The 14,073-nt window shown below is 35.4% G+C and overlaps 1 protein-coding gene and 2 long non-coding RNA genes across 3 annotated transcripts in view; 1 reads left to right on the forward strand and 2 right to left on the reverse strand.

Moving 5' to 3' along the window:
- Window positions 1–14,073, forward strand: part of Secp43 (tRNA Selenocysteine associated protein) — a 414,926-nt gene that overhangs the window by 287,846 nt on the left and 113,007 nt on the right. The window lies entirely within an intron of this gene.
- On the reverse strand, window positions 2,224–4,829 carry LOC138403716 (uncharacterized). The gene is made up of 2 exons (XR_011237912.1): window positions 3,643–4,829; window positions 2,224–2,367 (listed from the first exon to the last, which is right to left on the reverse strand). It is a non-coding gene; the product is annotated as an uncharacterized lncRNA (long non-coding RNA).
- LOC117991620 (uncharacterized) lies at window positions 12,237–14,024 on the reverse strand. Its single transcript, XR_011237915.1, has 3 exons — window positions 13,883–14,024; window positions 13,089–13,251; window positions 12,237–12,318 (listed from the first exon to the last, which is right to left on the reverse strand). It is a non-coding gene; the product is annotated as an uncharacterized lncRNA (long non-coding RNA).

Consider the following 14,073-nt stretch of genomic DNA (forward strand, 5'->3'; position numbering starts at 1 on the left):
ATTTACATAATTTTTCGTGGTCTTGGGTCTACGATGGATCTACTTACGTCTGTCAAAGTAGTTCTACCAGGTTCTTCCTGATTTTATAATGTTACGTAATTATTTTACTTTTGCGGAAGAATCTGGAAGTCCATTGCATTGTTATTCCAAGAAAACCCCTACCATTACATTTTGATACGTATGGTCACGATTCTCAACGTTAAACTCAGATAAATTTCAGAGCGGATTTTTTAAATTACAGGATACAATTTGAGTTACGCGACCAACGAACTTTCGCAGTTCCTTGTATAGAAATGTATCGAGAGCATTTGAGGTGATCTACGGCGATGCGCGACATTTTCCTAATAAGTATATTCACGAGACGCCGCGCCGACGACACTGACATTCGACTTTGGACACTAGTCATCATGGTGGGGCTGGACCTTAGATGAATGATTACCTGGATGTATGATGTAGAGGTGCAACCTCTACCGTTACTTGGCTGGCAGCTATTAAGATAACTTCGCAGCTGCCACACAACAATATTCAAATTTGGAACGCAGTAGAGAATCCTCCTGGTCACGCACGTTACGAGATTCCACATTCCCTATCATTCGCTCGTCACGTCAACATCTTCTAGCATTGTATTATATAAAGCTCGCGAGCCCGTCTGTATTGTACATAACATATCAATTGTAAAGTGTAAAATAAACATCACTATATGTAGCTGGTTCTTCATTACATCAACCCTTCAGCTACATAATTGGTGACCCTCATTATTGACGAACACATCAGCCACATTGGGTACCTGCGTCTATGGTCGAGCCTGCACACTGCTCCCGTGGGACTTGCGTTTTTGGCGGGAAACGCGAAGTGCGCTTTTTAATTGAAAATTGTTAAAAATATAGTTTTTGAGTGTAAATAGTACATTATTTTGTAAATAGTTTTCGTTAAACTGTGGTACAATGCCGTCAGATAGTGACGGCTGTGATTTGGAACCAGCAGCGGGCAAAAAGAGGAAGAAAATGCAAAAGGAGAAACCCTCTGAAAGTGATGGTGCAAAATACAAACCATTTATAAAACCAGGGTATCGCCGGGCGTACGGCGATACTAGTACCAATTCAGAATTCCCTGTATACGTAGAAAGCACAGAAGATATCAAACTAGGAAACAAAAACCCCCTAGTGGTATCCAAATATTTTAAACAAGTAAAAGGTGTAAGTGAAAGTAGGCGCATAAACGCTACTAAAATTATGCTTGTCTTCAAACAAGCGACAGCGGCTAATGACTTTTTGAAGCACGAGTGCCTTTCAGTTTATAAACTTCGAGCGTTCATCCCGGCGTCCTCTGTGGAAAGGGTAGGGGTGGTTAGGTTTATTCCAAAAGAATCTAGCAATCAGGAACTATTCAATAAACTCTCCTCGGAAAGTGAAGTAATAGGTGTAAAGAGATTTTTGAAAAAAGTGGGAGAGGAGCTAATTCCTCTCTCCACTATCAGTGTAATTTTCAGCGGTACTAGTCTACCGCAGTATATTTATTTGGACAACTGGAGATACAAAGTTTTCACTTATGTTCCTCCTTTGATGCAATGTTTTAAATGTATGAAATTTAACCATTATGGGAAAATTTGTAAAAATCAGCAAATATGCTCACGGTGCGCTGGTGAGCACCATTACAAGGACTGCACGACGGATACACTGAAGTGCAGCAATTGTGGGGGTGCGCATCTTGCAATATCAAAACGTGTCCTGTAAAGGCAGCGAGAATGGAGAGGAACAAAAAAGAAACCTACTCAAAAGTAGTTCAAATAAGTAGTGCGAGTTTCCCTCCACTCCCAAAGCCTCAGAGCCCTCAGACATATGAAAAAAACCAAACTACATACTCACAGCCTAAGCAAACTACACAGACAAAGACAGAAATTTCACACAATGATATTGTAAATAACTCTAAGCTTTTAGGAGCCATAGTAAACACTTTGGTTACAATAGGGAACTCTAATAATATTAAGACTACTAATCAAATCAAAGAAACATTTTTAGAACATTTAAGTAAAATATAATGGATTCTCACCTAACTATTGTGCAGCATAATATCCAAAGTATTAACAATAAGAAACCCTTGGTTAAACATTTTTGGAACAACATAATATTGATATTTTGCTATTAAATGAGACCTGGCAAAAAAATACAAGTAATCCTATTAGATTTTCAGGATATAATTTTGTAGGAAAAAATGCAAATAATGAACATGGTGGAGTAGGCATTTTATTAAAAAATACATTAAAATATAAAATATTGCCAACACAATTTTATCAAGATGTCCAGTCCATAGCAATTTCTCTAGAAACTAATATAGGTTCCGTGTCGATTCTATGTGTTTATTGTCCACCTAAAAATAAAAATAACAATTATTGTAGAATTAATAAACTTAAAAATATTATTGCTAGCTTACCAAAACCTTGTATAGTCTCAGGAGATTTTAACGCGCATCATATTGCTTTTGGGTGCAATTGTACAAATTCAAGAGGCAAAACATTGTTTGAAATTTTTGATGAACATGACCTATGCCTGTTAAACACAGGTGTATCTACTACAGTACAAAGACCTAATGCAAATAGCTCTGCTATTGATGTGACAGGGGTGAGTCCCGTATTAGCACCTCTATGTGAATGGTCAGTAGGTGACGATCCTTTGGGTAGTTACCACTATCCAACTTTTACAAAATTAAGCCTAGTTCCATCTAAATATTCTGTCAATGACAAAGTAGAGAAATTTCTATTTCATAAAGCAGATTGGACCAAATATTATGCAAAATCAGAGGAGTACTTTAAAGGTATATCTTTTGATGAAATAGATCCTTCACAGTCGTATGATAAGTTCTGTGAAGTTTTAAATACTCTTAGAAAAGAATTCGTTCCTTATGTAAAAATTGAAGGTCCTAGACTTTTTAAAACTCCTGCTCCTTGGTGGGATGAAAACTGTGAAGTTGCTGTTAAAAATTCGAGAGAAGCTTTACAGTTATATAAAAGAAATGGGTTGATGGAAAATTACATTAATTATAAACAATTGGATGCACAAAAAAAATTAATAATTAAGGATGCTAAGAAAAATAGTTGGTACAAGTTATGTTCAACATTCAATAGATATACTCCTATTACTCGAGTATGGAATTATATGAAAATGTTTAAACGTATTAAAAACCCACCACAGCATAAAAATGATGTATGGATTCCCGATTTTATTTCAAAATTTAAACATGATAACAATAACACAACGTTAAATACCTCTGTTTTCGAATTTAATAATGATTCTGACAAGCATATGTTACTTTTAAAGCCTTTCACTTTTGCAGAATTTAATATAGCACTTAAATCAAGAAAAAACTCTACACCCGGCTTAGATAACATTCCATATATAATGATTAAAAAATTGCATAAATTAGGTCAATTAGCTTTACTTGATATATTTAATAGGCTATGGGATAATCAATGTGTTCCAGAGAGTTGGAAGATCCAATGTATAGTACCGATTTTAAAACCTGATAAATCTTCATCTGATTGTAATTCATACAGACCAATATCACTAACATCATGCATAGGAAAATTATTTGAACAAATGCTGAAACTGAGATTAGATTATTTTACAGAAAAAAATAAATTATTACCAACATTCCAATACGGTTTCCGAAAAGGAAGAAGTGCTAATGAGAGTTTGACATCATTTGTATCGGATTTAAGAAGCTGTAAGTTATCAAAAGATGCTGCAGTATGTGTATTTTTGGATATAGAAGGTGCTTATGACAATGTTGATTTAAACCAGATTATTACTTCTCTTCATGAAATTGGCATTCCTGGAAAAATGTTAAAATGGCTATCAAATTTTTTAAATAACAGAAAGTTTTATGTTAAGTATAATAATATACTTCATGGACCTAACTCAACAAGTAAAGGCCTTATGCAAGGTGCATCATTATCTCCAATTTTATACAATTTATATACCTCTCAAATTGAGAAATATGTAACAACAAAGGATGTAAAAATTTTACAATTTGCAGATGACTTGTTATTATATAGTGTAAATAAAAATGTAGAAATAGCTGTAAATAATGTTAATTCAGCATTGACTCAGGTGCAAAATTATTACCAAAACACTTTAAAATTAAGTATTAATACCTCTAAAAGTTCATGCATGGTATTTGGTGGACCAGTAGATGTAAACATTAAATATAATAACTTAGATGTTCCAATTGTAAGAAATAAGAAGTTCTTAGGAGTAATTTTTGATACAAAACTAAAATTCGATGCTCACATTAACTACATTTGTAAAAATGCATTAAAAAGCATTAATCTTATTAGATGTTTAGCTGGTACATTTTGGGGTTCAGATCCCAAAGTTTTGACTTTGTTGTACAATAGTATGGTTAGAAGTCATTTTGATTATAGTTGTCTTGCGTATATGCAAACTAATCCATCGTTGTTGAAAAAATTGGATGTCATTCAAAATATAGGTTTGAGAATAATAAGTGGAGCAATGCGGTCTACACCTATTAATTCAATGGAAGTAGAAACATGTATCCCTCCTTTGCCGGTGAGACGTGTTTATTTGGCTGAAAAGTTTTGTTTGAAGCAACTATTCGCTAACTCTAACTTGGTAAACAAATTATTACTTCCACAGGATTTATTAAAAGTTACTGAAGCATCAATTGAAACTCTACAACCTACAGCGGAAGCACTTCTTTCCGGTAAAGGACCTACTATGTCAATGATTATGACTTATATGCATAGTATTGCTAGTAAGATAAATGTGAATGACGTTTGGCCTATGTATGATTGCCACTATGATGTAATAAACCTCGAAATAGAATACACATCACTGATATTAAATCCAATTTAGACTTCCTATTGTTCATTGAAGAAAATTGTAAAAATCATTATAGGATATATTCGGATGGTTCTAAAAATGAGAACTTTGTAAGTTCTGCTTTTTATGATTCACAGTTAAAAAAATGTAGATCATATAAATTAAACTCTGACTGCAGTGTGTTTACTGCTGAATGCGTTGCCCTGTTCAAGGCATTGGAATATATCAAAGAAGAATTAATGTTTAAAATGAATAACTATGTTTTAATAACAGACTCGAAAAGTGTTCTTTTAGCTATAAATAATTTTAATTTTAGTAATTATAAATTAGTTTATATTATTTTCCAAATTAAAAATGTACTACTTAATTTAAAACAAAGGGGAATTAATATAGAATTTGTTTGGGTACCCTCCCACAGAGGCATAACAGGAAATGAAGTGGTTGATTCTGCTACAAGAAGAAGTAATTTTTATGAAGACTGTTCAAGTAGCATCAAAGTGCCATTTACGGATTTATGCAATACAATTAAAATAAGACAAAAGAAATTGTGGAGTGAAGTGTGGGATGTGACTAATAAAAATAAAGGAAAATGGTATGCGGAAATTCAAAGGAAATACCAATACAACCATGGTATTTCAAACAAAGTGTGAATCTAGAAAATTTACATCATTAATGAATAGACTGAGATTTGGTCACTGTCTGGTGCCAACACACCTGAATAAAATAAAAATACTAAACAGTAAAAAATGTAACTATTGTGAATATGAGGAGGCTGATGTTAATCATATGATACTCAAATGTCCAGCTTTTGGCATACAAAGACTTATATTAGCCAGTGATCTAAACACTATAAATATGGAACAAAAACAAAAAATTGATTTTCCCCCGCCATGTAAAGGACTTGTTGTGTAAAACGTCATATTTTAAGTCTATTTTTAATTATATAAGTAATACTATAAATAAAGTGTAAAAACGTTAGACTAATTAGTTATAAGCAATTTTGTATTTTTAGAATAATATTTAGTTATAAGCAATTTTGTATTTTAGAATTTGTAAATTTTTGAAAGGCCTTAAAGGAGTGTTATCCAGGGCCGTAAAATAAATTAAAAAAAAAAAAAAAAAAAAAAAAAAAAAAAACTGCTCCCGTACATCTCCGGCGTGCAAGCAACTCAACGCAACAAGCAACGACGTGCGGCCACATTAGCTGCACCCTCTGAACGCGAAAGCTACGAGTTACGACTGCGACTCGACATGGACGCCACAGATGTTGTCCCTCGTGGACGCAATCCACTTAACTCGACGCGGCACGCTACGCAACCTACCCTGTCCTACATCGCTGACCACAACACAACCTCCTGAACCCGACGCGAGGTTTATACGTGCATGCCTTGTGAGTACATATCCAAGGCGCCCTGAGGAGGGATCCAGGTTTTATAAGGACATTATTTCTTCTGTGCTGAAAAACAATTTCTAACAATAATATTTGTGACATTGCATTTTGTTTTGTGAAAATTATTTTTCAGTGACGTTTTTTTTTAATTTTCAAATTCAGTGAAAAAGAACATTAACATTCCATGAACAATATAGACAATAAGTGACGTCGCATCATCTCATTTTAAAAAGGGAATTTTTTATAGACATTTTACTTTTTTAGAACAATTTTATTTAGTTATATTGTCATGTCATAATTGCCATTGTATTTTGTAAAATTTTCCTGTCATAACAATTTAAATTTCAGAAATTTATAAAGAAACAGTATTACACGTATGAAGAGGACTAATCTCTCCGTTCCATGGTTCCATTCACAACAAACTCCTACGGACCATGCCACAATTCGTAAGGTTTTCAGCAAAGCTTCCTCCGTGCATTGCGGATCATCTTTTATTTCAAAGTGAAGCAGCTTTTGTGGAGTGCTGTATAGCCTCCGCACACATGTTCCTGTAGTACACTGGGCAGCCTAAGACACGATGTCACTCGTTCGTAAGTCCTTCGACCTTTTCACTTTTCCAGGTTCACTGAGTTTATCGCGCTCAGAACCTCTCTTCAGGTCTGTGTGGACGCGAGTTTGCCAAGGTTCGACGTGAAGAAGATTTGCTCATCATGCTTCTCCTCCGTCATCAACCTTTTTGCACTCCGAACGCTTCATTTATTGTAATTATTTTTTTCCGTGTCACTTAGGCATACAGGTCCACTGCTTATTTCTCTGGTCTTAAGTACTGCCTCCCAGTCATTGTGTACACAATGACCTGAGGTATTACACCATTACCAGATACTGCTACAGAAGACTCAACATTGAGGCAACTTTCGATCCTATTTGCCTTCTCATTTTTATCAATACATGTTCTAGTTTTAGGGTTCTTTTCCTTCATTCTTATGTATATAATACTTGCCTTACTTAATTTTTTTTTTCTGTTTCTCACTCCGTAGGGGGGTGATGTAGAGGTGCAACCTCTACCGTTACTTGGCTGGCAGCTATTAAGATAACTTCGCAGCTGCCACACAACAATATTCAAATTTGGAACGCAGTAGAGAATCCTCCTGGTCACGCACGTTACGAGATTCCACATTCCCTATCATTCGCTCGTCACGTCAACATCTTCTAGCATTGTATTATATAAAGCTCGCGAGCCCGTCTGTATTGTACATAACATATCAATTGTAAAGTGTAAAATAAACATCACTATATGTAGCTGGTTCTTCATTACATCAACCCTTCAGCTACAATACTAAGCTCCAAATGCGTGTCAATTCATTTATGTGTGCGTGCGTCATCTTGTCACTGTGTGCACCCATATACGGTTGGGACGACGAATTTTTTAAGGATATCGATATTACAGCTAAATTAATTCTCTATGTTCAGATGACGGAACACTTTCATTAAAAAACAGTAAATCTCTTCGAATATTTTTTTATTTATAAACGCGAAAGTGTGTTTGTCCTTCCTTCACGCCCTAACTAAACAACCAATCGAATTGATTTTTGGATATATTTGAAAGGACGGAGAAGTAACAAAGGAAAGGTACTAATCCTCGCGGACGAAGTCGCGGGCATCAGCTAGTACTTAGTATAAAAGGAAACACATTTTAATTAATTCAAATCAATTTATTGAGTAAAAAGAAGATAGGCAAACAGTTTGTTGGTTCTACTTCCCACCGCTTCAAATGTAGGTAGATAAGAAATGTGACTTGTTTTAGGATCGTCTTTATACGTGAAACAAATCAGATCTAAGTTGAGATCAGCTGGCATATTATAGCTGCTCGATACTCTCTAGGATAGGATTTCCACACGCCACGGTCTTGCGCCAACACCATCCGACTCCCTGCGACTCTCTTTACAATCTGTTAAAAAAAACAAGTAATGAAATTAAAAAGCTATAAGACTCACGATGAACTACAGTGGCCCTGGTAAGTTTTATTTTCCTTATTACTGACCAAAAATAGATGTATTTGACGATTCAAAAGTAAGAACTTCTAAAAGTTTATAATTGAATAAAAAATTATCCTCAATAACAGTCTTTACCAACTACTTACCTACTCCTGCAACATGACATTGAGGAGTTGGATTAGTGATTAGTTGTTACAAAGTTTATACCTACCAGCCAGCCAGGGTAGCCTAGTATCTATTCACAATCAGCAGACCCAAGGCTTCTAAGGTAGATAAAGTTCGACTCGTTTTGGTTTCACTATTAGCCAGCTCTTGACGTGGTTTTAGTTTCTTTATAACCTGAAATAAAATTTTATTTGTCATGCTTTTAAACATGCAAAAATCCTTATGATCGTCATAGGGATTTTTGCATTTTTAAAAAAAAAAAAAAAAAAAAACTAAAACATAAGAAATAATTTACTTCCTCAAAACTGCAAATCAATAGTTGGTCTCTTTTTGTTTAACTATGGTCAAGGACATTTTGGAAATCTACAAAAGTATGCAAATATTATTTAAACGATAAATTTGATTTTATCGATAAAGTATGTACACACATCACTACATATGAGGCCTAAAATAATGCATTAAATAAATATTAAATTACGCTATGAAACGTGATTTTGTTACTTTGTCACGAGATGATTACACTTATTATATGCAAATCTTTAATTTTCAGCAATTTTCGGAGTAAAAATCGCGGTTGGAAGCGATGAAATAATTATTAAACACTTACCCATGAAAATACAATTCTGGAGCTTTTACGCCCCCTTCCGTAGATCTGGAGGTAAAAAACACACCGTCACACATTTTGTTTTCGCTTTTAAGCTTACTTTTGAGCCAGACTTATGTGCTTTTTAAATATTTTTAATAAATATTGCATCAAACCCCAATGTTTTGTCTGCTTAAGGGGGCATCTGTCAACTATACTGGTCACTATTTTCACCGATGGAGCGACGTTGCCAGACTTTTATGAGCTATCGCTTTTACACGAATGGAGGTTCCCTGAAAAAGACTGAGATAACAATACCTCTTTGACACATAGATGTACAAGAGCGGCAACACATTATGGTTACCTCTATGTATACTATCTCTATGGGCTGGACTTAACGAACACTATACACTTGATAATCTAGTAGACTAGACATTGTCAGCCGGAAACTTCGGAATTCTTGTAGGTCGTCGTGTTCTTCGTCAAACCAGCGAGGATGCGAAAAAATGAGAATTCAGAAAAAATTATGTTTGCTACGTAGGACCAAACTAAAAATTTTGGTACTCGTAACATTATTTTTAGAAACATTTTATATCCACGTTTTTTAGCTCCCTCTTGAAAAAGTTCTGTTTTTTAAAGCACGGTCCTTTTTCATCCTAGGTGTTAAATGTGCTTAATTACCTAGGTAGGTACATAATTAATTAATAATTTAGAATTTAGTGGAAACGTACATAAATTCCTATTTGTCCGGAAAAAATAAAACAAAAATTCTCTTTTATTTGACACTTTAATAATTGATAAACGACAATATCTTTATAAATTACAAGGTAAGTATACAAATCATAAGTAGATAAAAAGAGCAATGAGTAGGATTATACAAATAATAAAATTATAAATGTTATTGATTTTGGCTGGAATCAGTCTTTTCTTACATAAGTATTTTTTCTTTAAGAAAATAACACTAATTTTATCAAAATAGGTGTAATTTATATTAGATACGCGATGATTAGGCTTTTTTAATGCTTTTTTATATATATTAATTTATCATAGCAAATCTTTAAGCATTTGAGCTTACTATTAAGTAGTATCTTATGTTTTTCTAACAAAAAAAATTAAGTACGCATTCGTCATACTTAAAGTGCTCGCAATTTTCTTCTTATTTCTACCAGTTTTTATCCTTACGAGGTTAAATACAATAGGTATAATAATTGCAGAAGTAATTGCACAAGTTACTAATAATGTATATACTGTGAACAACGTTTTCGAGACATGTCACATGATTTTTAACTAAAATAATGCCTAAACATAAATATATTTCTTGCTTACATATTATTATAGTAAATTAACGTCATAAAATACGATTAATTCTGAGAAAATCGCAACTAGGTATCACTAAACATTTTACTTATATTTTTGTAAACTAAGTAACGAGTAAGTAGTTTATTAACAACCAACATTCACCACCATGATTTAAAAAGACAACATAAGAATATTATATTATAGAAGAAGACAAAACTACAGGACCCAGAATAAGTATGTGCCATAATAAAAAGCTGGCCAAGTGCGACTCAGACTCGCGCACCGAGGGTTCCGTACTCGGGCGTTTTTTTCGACATTTTGCTGGAATAACTCAAAAACTATTACGCGTAAAAATAAATAAAAATCTGTTATATAATTATAAAAACAGGTACCTTTCATGTGATATCCCACTTGGTATCTTAGTTATGTTAGATCATGAACACATTTTAATTTTTTTGTGATGTAGGCAAAAATTCACGGTTTTCGGATGTTGTCGTTTATAAGTCCCGCAAATTGCTATGGGCGTGGCCATTTTAGTAACGTCAGCACTAGACTGAAGTTTCGAGCTGATGGTATATTTTTATTTCGGCTGACATCAAAATGACTTCATTTCGATGTATGAGACATGGTTCCAGCGCAATAGCAATTTGCGGGACTTATAAACGCATCCCATCTTAGGTCACATCATCACTTTTCATCAGGAGTAATTTAAAAAAATGCGGTCGTTCTAAAGTAGGCCTAGTTTCTGCTTGAGACCATAACGTTATTATTTTTCCGGGGTTACGTCCCTACGTCCTAAACGTTTACTTATATTCGTAAAATTTAATCACGGAAGCAGGAGAATATACTGCAAAAGAGACTAGCAACTATATAGGCCGTTGTAGGCGTTGAGTTATTGGCCCTGTTGTATCTGGAGGACTGAAGTGGTATGACCAGTTCCAATACAGAACTGTCGTCGTCCTCGTCGGAGGCTGTGAGTTCCACTTCATATAACGGTGGGGAAGACCGATCGGGGCTCCCTGGCATCATAGTGTCACTGCCATCTAGCCGTGGCCGTTGCCATACTACCATTGGTATTAAAAGCTCTCGATCGAGTTGTCCTTCCTCCATGTTTTCCTGGAATAATTAAAAAAAACATTCAATGACAAAGTCTGACCTGTTTGTGTTTGTGCCATGTAGTCAAGTCTAGCTAGTAACTAGTTGGAAATTATTATACCACAGAGCTTCGTTCGTCAAACACCACGGGGACACCGCGGACAAATAAGGTTGACTGTTGCTACTTGCAGCGCTGTTTAGTTACAAATATGTATACTATTAGGTGTTACTATTACTATAATATATGTATTTACTTTAATAAGATATTAAAAATGCGCCAGTGAGTCTGTGTGGCTGCCTGTCTGCTAGCTTTTCACGGCCCAACATTTAAACCGATTTCGATGAAATTTGGTACAGAGTTAGCTTACATCCCTGAGACGATAAAACAAACTTTTTACTTCGGAAAATCAAAAAGTTTTCTTCGAAAAATCTGCGAAGATGGTTTAAGACCATTAAAACAATGCATTAGGCACATTCTTTTTTTAACGTAGTAGCACACGCCGGGTATCCGCTAGTATAACATAGTGATAATTCAGTAGGTACTACTGCTACCATTTAAAATAAACTATTCCTAATCATTGAACTATTATGTACTAACTAGCTGATGCCCGCGACTTCGTCCGCGTGGAATTAGGTTATTTAAAATCCCGTGGGAACTCTTTGATTTTCCGGGATAAAAAGTAGCCTATGTCCACTCTCCGTCTTTATTTATCTATATTTATCTATATTACCCATGCAAAAAATCACGTCAATCCGTTGCACCGTTGCGACGTGATTGAAGGAAAAACCAACAGACCAACAAATCAATAAACAAACAAACAGACACACTTTCGCATTAATAATAAGGGTACTGATGTTCCTAATTACCATTGGATCGTCGTATTTCCTCTTGGACCATTTAGGCTTCGGCGACCTCAATATCAGCTCTCCATCACTGCTTCCGGATTCATTCAACTGTAAAGTAATATAAAAGGAGATATTATACTTATTTTCCCGTCCAACTAGGTACCTATAGTATGCGACAGCTCGAGATGGCAATCGGGATATGAGGCGGGGACGCCCCGCACACCCGCACGTCACCCATGCTCCGCACCGGGTTAGCATGTGCGAGCCGTCTCCACCCGGATTGCCATCTCGACCTGTCGTACACTGTTGTTTGATCTTTACAATAATCGTAGCTAACATTAGAGAACTATTGCAGGTTTTCTCACGTTTTCTTTCACCGTTAAAGCAAGTTACATATTTTAATTGCTTATAAATGCACATAGCTCCGAAATATGCGTGCCCGAGATTGAACCCCCGATCTCCTGAAAAGGAGGCAGACGTCTTAGCCACTAAGGCTCACTACGTAATTTGCCAAAATTAGCTTTATTTGTGAGTGAAGTTAGCAGGAGCTTTCGACACTGAATGGTGTACGCCTGCTTCTATATGGCACCGACAGACACCATACAGATACCATACAGAGTTTTGTCTGTTTCAGGGGAAGCAAATAAAAAGGTGACTGACTGACTGACTGATCTATCTATCTACGCACAGCTCAAACTACTGGACGGATCGGGCTGAAATTTGGCATGCAGATAGCTTTTATGACGTAGGCATCCGCTAAGAAAGGATTTTTGAAAATTCAACCCCTAAGGGGGTGAAATAGGGGTTTCAAATTTGTGTAGTCCACGCTGACGAAGTCGCGACCATAAGCTAGTTGATAATAATAATATAATACTAACTTCCAGGACTTCAAAGTCCACTTGTGCCCTCAAAAGTTGCACCTCCACATCGCTATCGATGCCGCTGTCTTCAGCGGGCTCCTGCAGAGGTCGACGCAGGATCCCGCGCCGGTTTTCTCCGTCCCCCGCCAGCTTGAATCCCTGCTATCAACTTTGATCAAGGCTGAAAAAAGAATACATGTAGTTACAAGATTTATGGAATGCTGTTGTTTTCTCCCTACCAAGTGCCAATAACTGGGTTTAGTAGGCTTGACTTATTTAAGTGGTCTTGAATGCAAGCGGTCGCATTCGTTTTATTCGTCTATAGAATGAAAACTATTTAACAATTATTTAAGGTCTGGTCTAATTTTTCAAGAACATTAGCATTCTTTATTCTTATTCGAATTGGGTGTACTATTTTTAAAAATTTGATATTTGAGGTGCTCCTGATGTTTAAGATTCCTTTGAAGTTGAGGTTGTTTGATTGATTCCTGCCATAGTAGGTACCTACCTACTGCGTAATTTTTTCAATGCCTCATTTATAGTTTCAGGAATAATTCTTTAAGAGCAAAAATGTACAAGCAATAATAAAAACTTACCTAACTACCTATGGCCTAATCATCTACTTAAATAAGTATGAAATAAGCGGGCCCCACTTACGTATAATATTATAGTGCAAACATTACTGCATGACCTTACCTAATGTCTAATAATAGAATACATCCTTTAAATTACGAAAAGCCTTATTAAATTATATTCACGATGTATTATATCGTTAAAAAAAGTCGACAAAGTATTACCAAACACATACGTACCAAAATAATGTTGAATATTCCGTTTGTACTCTAGTATATTCTACTTCAATTAACACTAAAATTAGCCGGTAGGAGAGCTCACACACGCCATATGAAACCTTCGCAAAACCACTGGCAATCAACAGGAAAAAAGGGAATGGGGAGCTCTACCCAGGTCGTCATGACAACGAAGCTGCGCGCGCATCGCCAAT

The sequence above is a fragment of the Maniola hyperantus genome, chromosome 20, assembly GCF_902806685.2.
Source record: "Maniola hyperantus chromosome 20, iAphHyp1.2, whole genome shotgun sequence".
NCBI classification, from domain to species: domain Eukaryota; kingdom Metazoa; phylum Arthropoda; class Insecta; order Lepidoptera; family Nymphalidae; genus Maniola; species Maniola hyperantus.